At 44.4% G+C, this 17,280-nt stretch overlaps 1 long non-coding RNA gene across 1 annotated transcript in view; it reads right to left on the bottom strand.

Annotated features, from left to right (window-relative positions):
• Positions 1-4,985: 4,985 nt before the first annotated feature.
• The window catches only part of LOC115101686 (uncharacterized), a 34,720-nt gene continuing 22,425 nt past the window's right edge, over positions 4,986-17,280 (bottom strand). Inside the window, exon 4 of the long non-coding RNA XR_003859340.2 lies at positions 4,986-5,549. This is a non-coding gene — a long non-coding RNA (uncharacterized LOC115101686). The remainder of the gene's footprint in view (positions 5,550-17,280) is intronic.

The following is a 17,280-nucleotide window of genomic DNA, read 5'->3' as shown; positions in this document are numbered from 1 at the left end:
CTACAGATTGGACGGCGGTACACCAACCTGTACCGTTGACACCAGGCAGGGTGGGTCCATGGACTCATGCTCTTACGCCAAATCCTGACTCTGCCATCAGCATGACGCAACAGGAACCGGGATCAGACAGACCAGGCAAGGTTTTTCCACTCAATTGACCAGTGTTGGTAGTCGTCTGCTCCAATAGCCCATCTCTGACAAGGATTGACGTATTCTGAAATGTCGTTCTGCACACCACTGTTGTACTGCGCCATTATTTGTCTGTTTGTGGCCCGCCTGTTAGCGTGCACAATTCTTTTTTTTTGTTCTTTAAAAAAAAATGTTTACCCATTTTTCTCCCCAATTTCGTGGTATCCAATTGTTAGTAGCTACTATCTTGTCATCGCTACAACTCCGTACGGGCTCGGGAGAGACGAAGGTTGAAAGTCATGCGTCCTCCGATACACAACCCAACCAAGCCGCACTGCTTCTTAACACAGCGCGCATCCAACCCGGAAGCCAGCCGCACCAATGTGTCAGAGGAAACACTGTGCACCTGGCAACCTTGGTTAGCGAGCACTGCGCCCGGCCCGCCACAGGAGTCTCTGGTGTGCGATGGGACAAGGATATCCCTACCGGTCAAACCCTCCCTAACCCGGACGACGCTAGGCCAATTGTGCGTCGCCCCACAGACCTCCCGATCGCGGCCAGTTATGACAGAGCCTGGGCGTGAACCCAGAGTCTCTGGTGGCACAGCTGGCGCTGCAGTACAGCGTCCTTAACCACTGCGCCACGCGGGAGGCCGTGTGCACGATTCTTGCCATTCTTCTTCGACCTTTCTCATCAACAAGCAGTTTTCGCCCACAGGACTGCCGCTGACTGGATGTTTTTTGTTTGTCGCACCATTCTCGAACCCTAGACACTATCGTGCGTGAAAAGCCCAGGAGGGTGGCCGTGTCTGAGGTACTGTATCCGGCTTGCCTGGCACCGACAATCCTACCATGCTCAAAGTCACTTTTGCCCATTCAGGAAACTAGGCGTATGTCGCAAGTCACGACTTCACAGGAGAGCCGTTTGAAGGTAAATTCAAAATTCTCAAACATGTGACCTTTCATGTGCCTTAATAACAAACTTTGTATGCCATCTGTATATACAAATACAATTGTTAAATTACGAGCCTTGTTGGTTAAGCCACAGAAAAAGTGAGCAACCTTCCCACTAGCCATGATTGGCTGAGATAATGAGTGGGCTGGACATGTAGAGAGAGGAGTTCGGATTGGTCTGCCATATTGAAGGCTTCTGCTTATTTGAGCTCGTCAGTCCTTATGTATTGTGTAGTGGAGCTGCGTAAGTGCTCTCCACTTTCTGGAGGATCATGTTTTGAAATCAGTGGAATTAGAGTATGATAGCTAAGGAGAGAAAACACCTGTCTCCAGATTACATCTTAAAACTAAGGGCAACCATGGTATGGCATTCCTGACAGGGAGACGCATCCATCATGCATGACAATGTATACAGGTAAGATATGGATGACGGATCACCACCTCAAGCTGAACCTCGGCAAGACGGAGCTGCTCTTCCTCCCGGGGAAGGACTGCCCGTTCCATGATCTCGCCATCACGGTTGACAACTCCATTGTGTCCTCCTCCCAGAGCGCTAAGAACCTTGGCGTGATCCTGGACAACACCCTGTCGTTCTCAACTAACATCAAGGCGGTGGCCCGTTCTTGTAGGTTCATGCTCTACAACATCCGCAGAGTACGACCCTGCCTCACACAGGAAGCAGCGCAGGTCCTAATCCAGGCACTTGTCATCTCCCGTCTGAATTACTGCAACTCGCTGTTGGCTGGGCTCCCTGCCTGTGCCATTAAACCCCTACAACTCATCCAGAACGCCGCAGCCCGTCTGGTGTTCAACCTTCCCAAGTTCTCTCACGTCACCCCGCTCCTCCGCTCTCTCCACTGGCTTCCAGTTGAAGCTCGCATCCGCTACAAGACCATGGTGCTTGCCTACGGAGCTGTGAGGGGAACGGCACCTCAGTACCTCCAGGCTCTGATCAGGCCCTACACCCAAACAAGGGCACTGCGTTCATCCACCTCTGGCCTGCTCGCCTCCCTACCACTGAGGAAGTACAGTTCCCGCGCAGCCCAGTCAAAACTGTTCGCTGCTCTGGCCCCCCAATGGTGGAACAAACTCCCTCACGACGCCAGGACAGCGGAGTCAATCACCACCTTCCGGAGACACCTGAAACCCCACCTCTTTCAGGAATACCTAGGATAGGATAAAGTAATCCTTCTCACCCCCCTTAAAATATTTAGATGCACTATTGTAAAGTGGCTGTTCCACTGGATGTCTTAAGGTGAACGCACCAATTTGTAAGTCGCTCTGGATAAGAGCGTCTGCTAAATGACTTAAATGTAATGTAATATAGCTAGCTACATTTCCACATATTTCTAATTTTGACAAAGTGTTTTCATTTCAAACTAAAGTGTACTGTTAGCTAACTAGCTAGCTAACATTAGCTGGCTGGCTCGTTAGCTAACATTACGTGACGTGTGTGTGATCTTAAACGTTGTTTACCTAGCTAACTAGCTATATGTCTTAAGCTGAAGTGTACTGTTAGCTAGCAGGCTAAAGTTAGCTGGCTGGCTCCTTAGCGGACATTATTATTCGTTTCCCAGAGCTGTTGGCATTTCTATTTAGAGACTAATTTTAGCTAGATAACATTGAACATGGTTGGTTAGCTCCCAGCACTGTGGCATTGCTGGCACTTTGTTCATTGTTGTTTAACTAGCTAACATTAGCTGGCTGGCTCGTTAGCTAACGTTACGTGATGTGTGTACAACACCCGTTGAATATGGCCGGTGTCAGTAAACATCTGCAAAAAAGCATCATGTTGTTTCCAGCAGAGCTGGTTAGGCTGTTTTCATGTTTTCCAGAGGTAAACAAATCATCAGCCAGAGCTTCAAGTGTGCATTCCGAGAGTGAAATGAGATGGGTGGGGCTAAAGCTTAAGAGGGTGTGAACATTGGTGAATGGAAGAAGAGCTCTTCACTAGATACCAAAATATTCAAAGGCGATTTTCTCAAAAGTGAGTTTACAAGCTGATCAACTTTCAAAGCAGAATTATTTTCCCATTGTTCCTCAATTGCAGTGTATGAGATGCCATTTTGTAGCTCTGCATCTCTACTTTTATTCAATGTAAAAAACACTTTCACATTTTGCTACATAAGACCGAATCCAGGTGGTGAGTCACATTCTAACATTCAGTCGAACAGTAACTGAATACCTCGATGCCTATCTGCCTGCTTTATACACTGTAGTAAGCCATGGCCATGTGACTAACTGTCTGAAGGGAGCGATCCAGTTTCGTGAACTGGGGGGTGTACCTAATAAACTAAGTCAAGTTTTAACATGCTTGTTATTTGCTAAGGGCTATGATAAACAGATATATGAATAAAAACATGTGATCTCTCTTTTCAGACTTGAAGAAGCAGCTCAAGTTCCCGTAGCACATTGTCAAGACAACTCTGAGCCCAGACATCACCCTGATCTCAGATACCCAAAGACCATTATCATTCTGGAGCTGACAGTCCCTTGGGGAGATCTTCTGGAGGAGGCGTACGAGAGGAAGAGGGCCAAGTATGAGGGACTGTTCATCGACTGCCAGAAGTAGGGAGGTAAGGTAAGTTTTGCTGGACAATCCCTCTCATGAGGACAACAATCAGCAACACCATCAAGGAAGCTGATAGAGCCTCAAGATGGCTCTGGATCATGAGGAAATCCATAGGGAGCAGAGTAATGCCACCTGGACACAATTCAAGGTCTGATCAACCTCTGCTGGGTCGCCTGGGCGAGGGTGTCTGATGATGCAAAACAACCAATGACCCTAGGTTACGTCACTAATGATGTGTCCAGGAGCATCAAGAGATGTATTAATCACATTTTTCTCTAAATTAAATTGTACCAAATCAGAACAAATTTGTTTCAGAAACGATGGCAAAAGAACCCAGTCTTGGTAAATATGTAATATCATAAAAAAGTAAGTTATCATCTTGCGAGTGAAGGTCACATTTAATGAAATGTTCTCTCCATTTTCTAACTGAAATCATTCACCAGCATTTTTTATATAAATAGTTAATTGAAATTATATTTTTTGTTTTACATGTACGGCTTTATGAATTAAACACCCCAGCATGGGGTCCTGGATCATTATATTGTTGGTTCACAGTTAGACCAACTAACCAATGCTGCTTTTTTTCAGTCCTCTAATTAAAATATCAAGACACAGACACTCTCTCTCTCAAAATCAATCTAAAGTATTTTCAAGCTGTTGCTAACAGCACCCATTTTGCTGCTGCAATACCAATTACAAGAGAGAAGGGACAGGGGGAAACATTTTAAATGGCAAACAGCACCAGATGTTGTCTTGAATCAGAGAAGGGTCTTGGAGCTATTCCTGAGGTACTGGAATATGAAATCTCTGTCTCCAACCAACACAAGACAAATTAGGTAATCAAAATGGACTGTTTTCAGAAGGCTAGTGTGTGAGTGTTTTTTGTGATTAGGTTCCCTTGCCAGCAGATAGACAGCTGTGAAAAATCAAGTGCTGACATTCCCCGAACTGTCTCATAAGTTCAATTCAATTAATTCAATCGATTTCAGACAATTTGTCACAATGAATCCAAACTAACAGTTAGTCTATGGTCCCCAACCACATAGCTGTTATACACTGAGTATACAAACACCCCCTTTTGCCCTCAGAACAGCCTCAATTTGTCTGGGAATGGACTCTACAACGTATCGAAAGTGTTCCATAGGGATGCTGACCCATGTTGACTCCAACGTTTCCCACAGTTGTGTCAAGTTGGCCGGATGTGCTGTGGGCGATGGATCATTCTTGATATACATGGGAAACTGTTGAGCATGAAATACCCAGCAGCGTTGCAGTTCTTGACACATACTGGTGCGCCTGGCACCTACTACCATACCCCGTTCAAAAGGCGCTTAAATCTTTTGTCTTGCCCATTCACCCTCTCAATGGCACACATACACATTCCATGTCTTGAGGTTGAAAAATCCTTCTTTAATTAACCTGTCTCCTCCCTTTCATCTATACTGATTGAAGTGGATTTAACAAGTGACATCAATAAGGGATCAGAGCTTTCACCGGGATTCACCTGGTAAGTCTATGTCATAGTAAGAGCATGTTTTGTACACTCAGTGTAGACTTGTTGTAATTTCAGCATAGTACTGTACACTAAAATGTTTTCCTACTGAAATTGCAGTACTCAAGTCTAGCCGCCTGATCATAATATTAGTCACAGCTGTGAGTTATGTTTCTCAGTAGAATGCCAGGTTTTTTTTACTACTGAAATAGCACAGCTTGTGTGGTACACAAATTATAACTACATTCTATTCAGACTGGCTGAATTTACATAGATAGTATCTCAAGGACAGCAAATATTGTTATCGGATTTCAGTATGTGTCCTCTTGAAGTCGTTGACAAACTGGCACACCAATCCAAACAGCTCCTGAGAATCTTGATCCATTGGCTCTCCGAATTTAGCCTTTAATTAAGAAGAAAAGGAAACATTTGCCATTATTCTTGACATTGCAAGGCACAAGCACTTAATTTCCTATCATTCTTGCAGAGATTATAATACATGCAATACATGGCAACCCACAGGTATTAATATATTTGTTCTAATTAATGGGGTTAACTGATGTCTCTGGTTCGGTTGGGATGCATAATGTAACTGCAGTTCATTAAACTGCTTTTTTAATAATGAGCTGATAAACTGCGTGAGCATGGAAGCAATTACTAGACCTAAATATCTTAAGTGAAAAACATGAATCCATGCCTACACTTAACTCACTAAAGGGTCACCAACTAATTCAAAGGGCTTGTCATTAATGACCAGTGCAGTCAAAAACAAGTATATAGTATTCCCATACTATGAGGTTGGAATAATACTATGAATTGTGAAAATGATGAGAATGCCTGTCATGACGTGTCCTGGGGGGACACGTCATGACCCACCCCCTCCACAGTTTTATGACAGGTTATAAATACCTGGTAGAAACTGACACGCAGTACTGAGGGAGAGTCTACCAGAACAAAGAGCTTCTCTTAGTTCAAAACTCCTAATCCCCAAAATGGGAGAACTAAACAACATTTCTGCTTTTGAGAATGTGGAAATCCGTGAACACTTAAGGGACAGTCATGACGAGTGTGTTTCGTTTGGTGATCTCATGAATGACAGGAAACACACATAACTGTATCTCTTAAAAAGTGGACATTTCCCAGCTGTCAGGTTTCCATCTAAATATTGTGAAACGTATGTGATTAAACATGAAACTATTTGTGAAAAGATGTATTGTGATGTTAACCTTCTAAATGAGAAAATATGGGTTTTCATCTAAAGTTAAACAAATCAGTGGCCACGCCCACGTGAGCATAGACATTACGTTGACATCATGGACCGCCCTTTTCTCTGAAGTGTATAAAACCCACTCCTGACGAAATTCACATTAGACTAAAAAACATGCAGCTGACCCTTCATGTGAAATGGTTTAAACTACAACTCTACCAAAGGACAAGTCATAGACCACCGGGACAGAGTCACCACGTTGGAATAGTTACAATTCTATAGACCATTAGACCATACCGCTGTAGTTTTGGCTACACGGCTGGAAATGGTTCAACTTAGACTATCGCTCAAATTCTAGATGACACAAATTACTAGTCTGCAGCTAGAAATCACGTAAACCTAATACGAGAATACCGACAACTGCCGAAGCAACTATTCTATGAGAACATTTCAAAATGGTACTCTGAAGTATCCATTCTAACCACCTTCTGGGAAAGTTAACCAGAGACTCTGATGAACTCTACAGGACGATCAAGTGTTTTCAACAGAGTGACAACAACAGCATACGGGCGTAAATATATACATTGCAATTATTCTCGAATGAGTGGCCGTTCATGTGCAAAGGATTAGCATTTCAATGAATATAATTAATTATAGACTGTGTGTAGTTAATCCATTTTGTCTTTCCCGCTCTCAGTCCCCACCCCTTTCCATTGTCTACCAATCCGTCATATCGGCTTAGCCCACTAGGTACATTTCCATCATTGTTAGAAACCAATATCTACTGTTTGTTTGTTATGTAATTCTGTGTGATTATTTAGTTAATCATTTATTTACTAACTAAGCCAATTTGTATATCGCTGATTCATGATTTTAACTAGGGTTCATGCAGATGTCCAAGGGTTTGTGACGTTCAGTAATGAGAACTGATGAGGCAATTAATAATCATCAATGGAAGACTAATTGATAAAATATTAAAATATCTGAAGTTATATTCGGGAAATTATAACTCTAAACATTTCCCATGGTGCCCCAACTCCCTAGTTAATTAATGTTTACATGATTAGTTTAATCACGTAATAATTAAACCTATAGAATTGATTTGATAATATACAGTCTTCACATTTAATGATAGTCCAGATACGACATGCCCTTTTAGTGTAAGAACTGTTTTGGTGGGATGGAGTTTTGGCCAGCTTGGTGACATCCCCAGGCAGAAAATGTGTTAGTTCGAAACCTCTCTGCCAATAAAAGCTAGTTTTCAGTTTTCCCTCACCACTCTAACCACTCCAAAACAGTACTAGCAAAATTCTTGCTTGAGAAACAGTTTTTTGGTAAGAAGTATTTTTTTTGCAATTTGACAATTTTAATTGAAAACTATAACAGTAAGGTACTTAATTGTTCCCAAGAAATTTGATATTGAGATAAAAACTGATGCATTGGACCTTGATATCGGATTACATTACCAGCTAAAATGTTGTAATCAGATTACAGAGAAATTACTTTTGAGAAACTAGATGATTATTTCTAAGATTACTTTTAAACTCAGAAAGGAGGTTTGCACAAAAAATTATTTGACACTTGTTTTCTCAATTGAAATTCAAATCCGCATTGAAAAAAGGTGTCATGGATGAACAGGAGTGGAAGGTAGGAATCAGGTGCAGAGAGCAGAGGGTTCAAGAAGAAATGGCAATTTATTCCGGCACAAATGGTCATGCCCAAACACAGGGTGGAAAACACTCACCAACCCAAAACACAGGGTAACACGGTCCGGAGCACAAAAACACCTCCAACTCAAAACGTTAACACAAAATAATCCCGCACAAACAAGAGCGGGCCTCACAAGCTTAAATAGCCGAGCAAATCAAGAAAACACAAATAGGAACAGGTGCAACTAATAAGGCTAAACTAACAGAAAAGGAAAAAGGGATCGGTGGCGGCTCGTAGGCCGGTGACGACACCGCCGAGCACCGCCCGAACAGGCAGGGGAGCCAACTTCGGCGGGAATCGTGACAAAAGGAGTTTTATGGATGGCGTGAAAAGAGTAAGAAAAGGCATTTGTAGACTACAGTCCAAGCTAAATTATCTACCAATGGTGTGACTACTGTCGGCATCCAAAGATGATCTAACTTGAATAAACCCCTGGAAGAAAGGACGACAGCAGTGTTGTAGCCTACAAGCGATAAGGATATCACTTCCCAGTGGGCATACGACGTGATAAAGACGTACTTTACTGGTTGAAATCTGGTCGGAATGTCTTATTTTTTTATTTCACCTTTATTTAACCAGGTAGGCTAGTTGAGAACAAGTTCTCATTTGCAACTGCGACCTGGCCAAAATAAAGCATAGCAGTGTGAACAGACAACACAGATCACAATCCGATTAAGATGAAAAATACGTCTTATTTTGGTTGATATTCATTTTTTGGTTGAAATCTGATTAGTGCTGAGTGATTAACCAAAAATATTGGGGGGTTTCGGTTATTATCCAACTAATTGACCGGTGTCAGTTCAATTACTTCAATTCCATATAGTTTAAAAAAAATCTAAATGCTACCAATTAATAGACACCAATCTATAAACATGAGCACAGTGTTTATGTGCCATGCACCCAATGCATATAAGACATTAGAACCTTTACAATTATTAAACATGGAACAATGTTCTTTTTCAGCAGGGTTTGCATGATTCATCTTAGCACACTTGGCAAACAGCTGGCAGAGTGCACCAAACTGGGTTAGGGTCTCCTGGCATACTGTACCCAGTCAACACGCTTGAATGCGGGCATGTTCCATTTGAGACTAGGGGGACTCGGCATGGACTCGGGATGGACTCGGGGGGGCTTCATGTGGGCCAAGTTCTTTCCGAATCATATTACTCTAGACTCCGGCTAATGGTACACGGCCTGAGTCACTTCAGCTTGTCCGGCCCGATACATTTTTCAGTAGGGCCATTTGAGGTTTTTATTCAGCAGGTGATTAGATTTTAAACAAATATATACTTCACCTCCAAGTCATCGAATTTGCTAGGTCATTGGAAGCAAAAATGTGTGACAGTCTCCGCTGTCCTATTGCTATCAGAGATGGTCCCTAATTTAGATAACCTATGGCCTTGTGTTTTCATAGTTGCATTCCACCCACTCACTTCCATTAAAAAAATATATATAGGCTACCGGTATATAAAGATAAACATGCACAATAAAACAGGAAACCCTTACTGCATTTTTAACAGCAGTGAATTTTTGTAAAACTGAAGTGCAATGAAATAATGGTTGTTTAATTAATGATATCTGGTAGCTTGCTGTGTGTGCTGGCTTCTATTTGGTAATATTTTGTCTGTGTTAGCTAATTACACTGTTTATTGTGCTGCACATTTTGTTCTGTTCCACTGAATGCTGTTTTGATGGTATATTTTGACTGACTAACTAAATATGTTTTCAGAATTTAAGATAACACATAAGCATATGCATTTTATTTCAATAACCTACTACAATCCACCAGGATTGACAAAACCCTGTTTTCAATCGCATTTATTTCCATCAATATCAAATTAGTCCAAAACTAGTGCACTTGAACTTGACCCTGAAAATATGACTATTATATTGTCCCTCAAAGGTTTTAATCAACTAACATAATGTGTGCAGTTGTTTAAAAAAAATGTATTAGCTAAATGAGGTAGGCATGTCTGCTCCAGCGAAAACTTGGATTAGAATCTGTGCTTCACATGCAGCAATAGATCTCGGTGCTTGCTCGAGCTCATCGGTCAACATTCCATATGTTTCTCTAAATTTACACAAAATCATTTGAAAAGATTTCAATGCTAAGTGGTAGCCTCTGTTCTTGCCTCTGTTCTCCTGCATTGTTGTTTTGCTTTCTTAAGTAAAGCATCTGTTTGTTGGGGAGAACATCAAGGAAAATATTAGATGGCTAATTTTAGCTAGCTAACATTAGCTCTCTTGGCTTATCCTCATGGACATGGTAAGTTTTCATTTTTACCTATTGTAGCCGTTGGTTGTTGCTAGCTAGCTAACGTTTTGCCATTTTGATATTGTTTAGTTAATGACAGTAAATGTGTGTATGTGTGTGTTCTCTCTCTCTCTCGTGTGTGTGTGTGTGTGCGCTTGTAAGAGAGAGAGGGAGACAGCAAGAGATAATGATCACAATAACTTTAGAAAACATTGTTATGCTAGCTGTGTGTTGTGTGAGAGAGCGAGCAAGAGGGAGCGAGAGAGATGACTATCACAATAACTCATAGAAAAGATTCATCATGTCAAGGTTAGGATTATGTATTAGAGTTAGCAGTGTGGTTAAGGTTAGGGTTAGGTTTCAAATCTGATTTAATGACTTGCTGGCTGTGCCAGCATGTTACCTCTCTGCAGAGCTGCCTCCAGAACAAGATTCAGGGCAAAAAAAAACGCTAACCTGCACATCTTAAAGGGAAAGTAATATGAAAGTAATCAGATTATGTTACTGAATTTGGGTAATCAAAAAATGACATTACGATTTTGGACAGGTTACTAGTAAATGTAACGGATTACATTTAGAAAGTAAGCTACCCAAACCTGTCAAGAGTAATATCTAATATCAAGCAAACACAGCTCAACTCTGCTATACAACCACGTCACTCAGAGGAAATAAACATCACTGCAGCAGATATTGAACTCTGAACTTAACCTATTACAGTTCAAAGTCCAAGCTATTACAGTTCTTTTCTATCTCTATAATTACAGTATACGTATGGCGAATTCTCACAACTCTTTGTACACATCTCCAATCTGCTAACACTTGTAACACAGCCAGTCTTTACATTCAAAACCTTTCATTGTGCATTCATTTTGTTTGCAGACATCTTTCGCCATACAACCATTGATCCAAAATGTAAGTCCACTGTGAAATATAATGAGTATATCGGTTTAATCACCAAAACACAACAGAATAATATCTTCTCAATTGAGTTACCTTAACTAGTTAATCCAATAGGAAAAAAAGTGAGGATACATGTTTCAAAACTGCCCTTTGAATGTAGTATTCCAGTGCTGTAAATTACAGTACATTTGTAACGGCTTTCTTCCGTCGAAGGAGAGTCGGACCAAAATGCAGCGTGGTTAGTTCGATACATCTTTAATAATGAAAAAACATGAACAATACAAAAACAACAAACGGAATGTGAAAACCTATACAGCCTATCTTTTTTTTTTTTATAAAAATAATTTATTATCTTCAATACCATTCATTCTTTACAACTCATAATTTACATACATACACAAATAATGGTATTTTAAATAAACTAATTAAACTAAAACATAAACCACAAACAAAACCTCAGGGGAGCATCTTCCCTCCCCGTTACCCTACAAAATACATCTCCCCGTCCCTAATCTATCCTCTTACAAATCTAAATGACACCCAGCCCTAAACCCCCCTTCCACCTCTCCCGAGCAGCATGCTGCCCCCACTTCCTCTCCTCCCTCTTCATCCTCCCCCTCAAATCTCCTTCCACCCTCCTCACTATCCCTTCCACCCCCAATCTTTCCCTGTCTTCACCATGTTCTGCCTTGCTTCCCACAGCCCCCGTTTAAAGAGACTCATGAGAAGCCAGAGCAGAAACCTGTCCCTATCCGTCCCTCTCGCTCTCCCTACACCCCTCTCTAACCTGGCCCACGTCAATACAAAATCCCCCTTTACCAAACCTAACAACACCCGTGCCCTAGCCCATACTACTCCGGCAAAGGCACAGTCCCAAAGACATGGCGCACAGTCTCCTCCCTGCCACAAGAGGATCTTAGACAGGTGGGGGATTGCACCAAATTATACCGGTACAAGATGGAACGTACCGGCAAACACTTATGAAGGCTCAACCAATTCAGGTCCTTGAGCCTGTTATCCAGACCCCGCGCCTGCACTCCCTCCCAGACCACTTCCGAGATGCCCACTACAGGCGCCGGACTCCCTGCCTTTCTGACCTCCTCGTACAGGTGCCTGTGATCTAAACCTACTCGGGCAACTTCAACCTCAGGGTGCGCACGCAGCCACTTGGCCGCATGACCAAAGTGCCACGGCAGCTGTTCCGCCCGAGGACCCGTGTTAGACCACACCATTATGCTTCTCGCCTGATACGAGAAAAACACCCGCAGGAGGTAACCGGACGGGTGTATCACTGGCTGAGCAAGCTCCGTTAACAAGAAGGAAACAAAATTGAGTCCAGCTTGAGGGGGGAAATGTGGTACCCCCCTACCTCCCTCCCCGATGGGACAGATCATGCGTGCCCTGGCGACCCACTCGCACCTGCCACTCCACATAAACTGAAACACAAGCCTCACTAGAGGCCTCCTCAGACAAGCCGGCAATGGGTAGATGTATGCCAAATACAAAGAGACGGCAACACATCCACCTTTAGGACCAGGACTTTGCCCATAAAAGACAAATACCTAGCTTTCCACATTGCTAGCTTCCTCTGTACCACTGCGATACGCATGTTCCAGTTTAGCGTCGCTGAGCCGGAGGTCTCAAAATGGACCCGAGAATCCTCAGGGCCCCCTCACAGAGAGATAACCCCCCAGGCACATCCGTTCTACCGCGCCATCTTCCGAAAAACTTGACTGAAGACTTTGCATGGTTCAGAACTGCTCCCGACGCTCGGGTGAAATCCCCAAAGATGGCAAGGGACCTTGTCAGGCACGAGTCCTTGCACAACAGCAAGGAAGTGTCGTCGGCGTACTGCGTCATCTTAACACGCAGCCCACCACTTCCAGGGATCAGCAAACCTTCCACCCCTGTGTCTGCCCTAATGGCAGCCCCCAGAGGCTCCATGTACAGAACGAAGAGGAGAGCCGAGAGTGGGCACCCCTGCCTGACCCCAGACGAGAGGTCAAAAACATCACCCAAGTGACTATTTACACTAACTCGGCACCCCGCTCCGACATATAATGTACGAATCCATCCTATAAACTTCTCCCAAATCCTAATCGACCTAACACTCTGAATAAAAGGATCTATTCACGCGATCGAAGGCTTTCGCCTGATCTAGCGCTGCTACCATTAAAGGCAGACCTCTATCTTCAACCCAAGCGATGGAGTCCCTGATTAACTGTAGGTTCCATCGAATAGAGCGGCCCTCTACCCCGCACGTCTGATCCTCATGAACGACGTAGGGAAGGGCTGTGCGCAACCGGTCTGCTAAAACCTTTGCAAGTAGCTTGTAATCTACACACAGCATGGTCAACGGCCGCCAGTTGCCAAGGTCTGTTACTTCCCCTTCTTATATAAAAGTGACAGCACACCAACAGCCATTGATCCCCGGGACCCCGTCTCAAGGATGGCCTTCAAGACTTCGAGGACCACTGGTCCAAGTATACCCCAAAACTTGAGATAAAACTCAGCCGGCAGCCCATCTATCCCAGGCACCTTCCCTTTTCCCATCCTCCTAAGAGCGCTCTCAACCTCTTCTAGTGAGATCTGGGCCTCCATCACTTCTCTAATGTCCTCCGGCAACCGCCTGGACAAGTGTTCTAAAAACACATTTCCTGCTCTACATCTATTTCCCTTTCCTTAAATAAACCTTGGAAATGATCAGTTGTCACCCTGACCATATCCTCTGGTTCTCTAACTATACTACCATTTTCTTCCCTAACACCATGCATTACCTTCCTACTCTGTCTTGCCTAACCAACTTAAAGAACATAGCAGAACAAGTCTCATTATGTTCTAGAAAGCCACTATGCGCTCGCTCAAGGAAAGCTCGAGCCTTCCGCTCCTGCAACTCCCTGAGCTGCGCCTTTAGGGTTGCGGATCTCTCCCAGTCAACGACCCGCCGAGGTTGCCTGCCTCGTATTCGAGTTCAATTAACCTCTGGATACGATCCACCTCCCTCCTCTCCTCCCTTTTTTCCTCTTGCAATACCCTATTATAAAAGCCCTAATCCTCACCTTAACTAATTCCCACCACTCTAACACCCCCTCGCACATGGACCGGAGGCCCTCAAGCCTCAAAAGAAACCATAAAACCCGTCAACAAAAGCCTGCTCCTCCAGCACATCCCGATCTAGCTTCCAGTACCCTCTACCAAAGAGGCAGACTGGCGACCCCACCTGCAGGAGCACCCCGTCGTGATCCGAAAAGAAAACAGGCAACAGCCGCCCAGACAACTTACCCAAAGACCTGGGTACAAAAATATAGTCGAGCCTCCGCTCAACCCCCCTGGAGTTACGCCATGTAGGACCGTCCATTTTCGGAGTAGTGTGCATACCACCATCTACCAGACCATGGCAAGCCATTAGCCTGGCAATGGCGCCCGCACTGCTATCCCCCCCTCTTCCTAAATCTGTATTAAAATCCCCCCTATCACTAATTTCCTATTTGTGACACACAGGGGCGTCAGACAGTCCACCATCTCCCTTCTGTCTGCCACCACCTGTGGCCCATACACCACCACTAATCTAAATTTACAATCCCTTATCGTGACATCCACCCCTATAACCCTCCCCTGCATTACCACGAAATAATCCTCCACTTTTACCTCCCTGTGCCCACACAAAATCCCTACCCCCGATGAGTGCACCCCCCCAACACCCCAAACCGACTCCCCCTTGTCCCACTCCCTCTTAAACCTAATAACATCCCCTCCATCCCTCAGGTGAACCTCCTGTAAAAAACAAAAATCAAACCCCACACCCTCCAAATAACTAAAAACCGCCCTCCTCTTAACAAAATCCCTTAAACCCCTTACATTTAAACTAACAAAAGTAAAATTAGACTCCATGAAAAATAAATACATGTAATACACTCAAATTCTAAACCCAGACAGAAAAAAACATAAAACAGGAGACTCACCCGATGCTCCCTGCTCCATATCTACCGGTGAGAACACCATCCGTAATCCCGACATCCCCCTCTTCCTCCATCACACCCTCCCAGGATGCAGGAATAGTGTTTGGCTCCGGAGTGCCCTGCACCCTGGGTCTACCCCACAATCCTCCCCTCCCCAGTGTTGCAGCTGGTTTGGAAAAAAATTGGGGAGGCTGAGTCCCCAAACAAAAAACTCCCCACCTCCTCTTGTACCCAGTCCTGAGTCTTGTTATGTGTGTCCCCACCCAACAGAAGTTGAGGGCCTGGGGAAACCAGCAGCAACCCAGAGGTTTCTCCCCCCCATCACTCTCTTGGCCATCCCTTCCCCCTCACTGTCGGCCAATCGCCCCCTCCTCTTCATACTCTTCTTTGGTGATGGCGGCAGTGAAGAGATACCACCCTCCCCCCCTGCCAGCTCCTCCACCATACCCCTCATCTCTTCCACCATGGCACTTTCCCCCCAGTCCACTTTCTCTTCCACCGTCTCCTTCTCCACCACTCCTCCCTCGCTTTCTTCTCTCTCATGCTCCTCCACTCGGTTGCCTTCTTCCGCCGCTTTTTCTGGTTCTCCTACTCCCGTGCCTTCCGTTTCCTTCTCTCTTCCATCCGCCGCTTCTGGCTCCTCCTCCTTCCTTGTGGCCTTCCCCTCTGGACCTGATCTCTGGTCATGAGGCGTGCTTCCTTCCCCTCCTCTTCTTCCCCCATCCCCCGCTCCTGCTCCCCCCAGCAGCAGACGCATATGACCTCTGACGGGCCGGGCACCCCCTCCACAGGTGTGCTGACGAGCCACACCCATGGCACGTCTTAGGCTTGTCACAATCCCTCGCCTCGTGATCCTCAGATGCACAAAATCTGCATTTTCTTGCACTGCATGAGGCGAATATGTGACCATAGGCCATACAGCGTCTGCAAAATGGGGCTGACGTGCATAATACAACGTCCCCTGTCAGCCCCTAGGGAGAACATAGCAGGAGGATGGAGGTAGCCACCATGTCCCCTTGGGTCCTCTCTGAGGAGGGCCTGGAAGCCTCTCCTCCCATTCCAAAACCCAAGGGAGTCTTTGAGGTGCCTTGCTGAGGAGACGTTATCCATGTATCTCCCCAGAAAAGCCCTCACCTCTTCGTCCTTAACGTAAGGGTTGTAAATGTTTACAGTTACAACCCTAAAGTTATTCTTCGCCAGGCTTGTTATTTCGTAGTGGCACATCGGCCTCTCACCTCCCACTGCTCTTGCCCTTCTCAGGATATCATCGTGTTTTTCCTCTGTATATAGTGCAACGTCGTATGCTCCCTCCAACGAGTTGCCTTGGAAACAAAACACGTCCTTCACCGTCAGCTTTAGAATCCCCATCAATATTATCCTTCCAAAGGATTCCCGTCCTAAAGGCTCAAACTCCTTTTCCTTCCAAGCAAACCGAATCGTGTTGGCCAGCCCAATCCCAGGGACCGACCGTGTTGATGTATTTAGCACCATCTCCGCAAGGAGAATGGCGCTCGTTCTCTTCTCTTCCAAAACAAGTGAAAAAAAAAAAAACCAAGTGACTGAGCCTATCTTGTGACAACAAACACAGAGACATGAACAATCACCCACGAAACACTCAAAGAATATGGCTGCCTAAATATGGTTCCCAATCAGAGACAACGATAATCACCTGCCTCTGATTAAGAACCACCTCAAGGCAACCATAGACTTTCCTAGACAACCCTACTCAGCCACAATCCCAATACCTACTAAAACCCCAATACAAAAACACACCACAAAATAAACCCATGTCACACCCTGGCCTGACCAAATAAATAAAGAAAACACAAAATACTAAGACCAAGGCGTGACAACATTACACTGTTTGCACATTAGGCAATACACTTGCACTACCCATTCAAATTGACTGAACATCACATTTCCATCATATGTTTTATGAAAAGTGTTGAAGACATTGAAGACATCTTTCACAATGTAAATCAAATGAAAGGAACATGTTTAGCAGGCATTAGTTTGCATCAATCCTGTCTTGAGCATTTGATAGGTTCTTATCGGAATCCCAGTAAATATCCTCATTGTTCATGCACCTGGGAAAAAACCTTTT

Source organism: Oncorhynchus nerka, linkage group LG20, assembly GCF_034236695.1.
Source record: "Oncorhynchus nerka isolate Pitt River linkage group LG20, Oner_Uvic_2.0, whole genome shotgun sequence".
Classification (NCBI taxonomy): Eukaryota; Metazoa; Chordata; class Actinopteri; order Salmoniformes; family Salmonidae; genus Oncorhynchus; species Oncorhynchus nerka.
This window is presented reverse-complemented; position numbering and strand designations above follow the sequence as displayed.